Here is a 2673-nt window from a genome sequence, read left to right as displayed (position 1 = left end):
GACGGTCTGCCTCATCGGCACGGGAGAACTGGTCCGCAAATGTCCCACATTTCCTGAGCTGTTTGCGGACTGCATTCCACGAGCTTTCTGTAGAGAGCTCCAGGCAGGATTCCATTTTGGAATGCTGAGATGACAAGCAGATCGTTGAGATCGTCTACTTGCAGGCATTCCTTGTGGAATCTTGTCATAAAGTCGCTGATTTTTTCGTCGCGACCTTGACGAATGGAAAGCAGCTGAGCCGAAGTGATTCGGGCTTCCGCTTTCTGAAAGAACCTCCTGTGGAAGGCATCCATTAGATCTCGGTAAGATCTGATGCTGCCCTGGGGGAGGCTATCGAACCACCTTCTCGCGTTCCCGATGAGCAGCTCGGGAAACAGCTTGCACATGTGGACCTCGTTGAGACCCTGGTTCGCCATGTTATATTGATAGCGCCCCAAGAAATCGTGAGGGTCCACGAGCCCGTCGTAAGTCATCGACGGAGTTCGGTAGTTCTGTGGTAGGGGAGTTCGGGTGATGTCGTCCGAGAACGGAGTCTTCAGTGCTCCGTACACGGCGAATCCGATATCTCGTCGGTATGGAGGAGATTGAGTTCTCCTGTGATTCCGGTACCGAGGAGGAACAGGAATATGTCGGGGTTGAGGATTCTTCTTCCTGGAAGACACGGCACTACTGCGGGTAGTGACTTTCTTGTGCGGAGGGGGGAGGAGAATCCGCCGTTTTCGTCTCCGGCTGCTTTTGGCTTTTTCGCAGGAAGGTTAAGAATTCCTCCTGCTTCGCCTCCAAAAACTGCTTGACAGCCTCATTCAAATCGGGCTGCTGGGAAGACTCAGTGGGACGATTTTTGGAGCGGCCTGTTCCTTCGCCATGAGAACTGGTGGTGGATTTATCCCTAGGCTGTTTTCCAGACCTATGGGAGGGATTGGCTTCCTCCTGGTTCTCACGGGCAGGAATGCGGGTACTCTGCGATCTGGTATGCATTTTTTGGGTGGAAAAAATGGATCAAAAATTCGCTTTATCACAAATTTTGTACTCTGTTTCCCACAGACGGCGCCAGTGATGGATCCGCGAATTTCTGATGTTTGTAAATGCTGGTAGAGAAAAAGGACTACGACACAATGAATTTACGTGGTTCGATTTACTGAAGTAAATCTACGTCCACGGGAAGAAGGGAGGGCAAGATTGTATTGCTTGATCTGGGATTACAGCTTACAACACAGACTTGCTATATGCTATTTTATCTCTAGAGAGCTTAACCTTTTTCTATCTGATCTAAGTTCTATTTATACATTGAACTAGGATCGTGGTTTGCAGCCCCACTAACAAGATCGTGGGTGAGCAATAACTGCTCAATAACTGCTTCGTACCACTAAATAGATCGTGGGTATAGTGGAGGTCGTGGAGGCCTTTCATGAGTCCACTAACTCCTAGTTCGGTCGAATGCTGAGACCGAACTGCTGGACTTCACCGATCAGCTCTTGCCGATCTGAGAGGAGAGCTTGACTGGTCGGCTTTTACCGAGCTGTAGGCTGAGTCCGAACTCTTTGGTCGTGCCGAACTCTTTGGTGCCGAACAGATACTCTTTCTTGGGCTCTGGGCTGATGGGCCATCACTGTTATTGGGCTTGCCATTAGGGTTTAGTTCGTACCCCATCAGTTGGGAATGGAAATGGAAGAGGGCGAGAGCGTGAGGGAGTGGAGAAAGAGAGATGGGAGTTGTGATTGTTTCTGTTTTGGGAATTGCAGAAGAATTGGCAAAGAGAGAGTTGTTGGTTTGAGATTGAAAGAGGGTTAGATACATGACGTTGGCGTATTTACTAATAAAAACGCCAATGTGGTTGGCGTTTTTCCCATTTGTGGAATAGATAACAAAATGGGTACATTTACGTAATATTTAGTGTAAACTCCCCCATAAACCCGATTTTCCCAAGTTTATGGGGCACTTTACACTAAAGATTACGTAAATGTACCCATTTTGTTATCTATTCCAAAAATGGGAAAAACGCCAACCACATTGGCGTTTCTATTAGTAAAAACGCCAACCTCATTGGCGTTTATCTTCGCGTCGTATTGGAGGTGTATTTTCGCCAAATACAGCGGCGGGAAAAAACGCCAATGAAGTTGGCGTGTTTTAAGGTAAAACGCCAATGTAGTTGGCGTGTTTAATTAATAAAAACGCCACTGAGGTTGGCGTGTTATGCTTAAAAACGCCAATTTGAGCGGCGTGTTTCTGTTGAACCATATCCTTATCAGATCTCCCCCAACATCGCGACCCTAAACACTTTCCCTCCCCAAAACGCGAAAACCCTTCCCAAACGCATAAAAACCTTTCGCTCGGGTCGACCCGGTGGTGGATTTAAGCGTGGATATTTTGAATTTGGCTAATTCTTTCAACCATTAGTCCTTCTAATCGGTTAGTATATCAAATTTTAGACTCATTCTTCTAAACATTAGTCTTCCAATATTTGATTGATTGTTGTGATAATATATATTGTAGTGTAATTAATATAATAGTTTGACCAATTATTATGGGTACACTAATATTTTGATGGATTATTATGATAGTATATATTTTAATGGAAATATTTTGACCAATTGTTATGCTATTATATGTTATAGTATATTTTATGGATTGTTATGATAATACATATTGTAGTGTATTTAATAGAATTATTTT

This window comes from Salvia splendens, chromosome 13 (assembly GCF_004379255.2).
Source record: "Salvia splendens isolate huo1 chromosome 13, SspV2, whole genome shotgun sequence".
Lineage (NCBI taxonomy): Eukaryota > Viridiplantae > Streptophyta > Magnoliopsida > Lamiales > Lamiaceae > Salvia > Salvia splendens.
Note: the sequence above shows the minus strand (reverse complement) of the source record.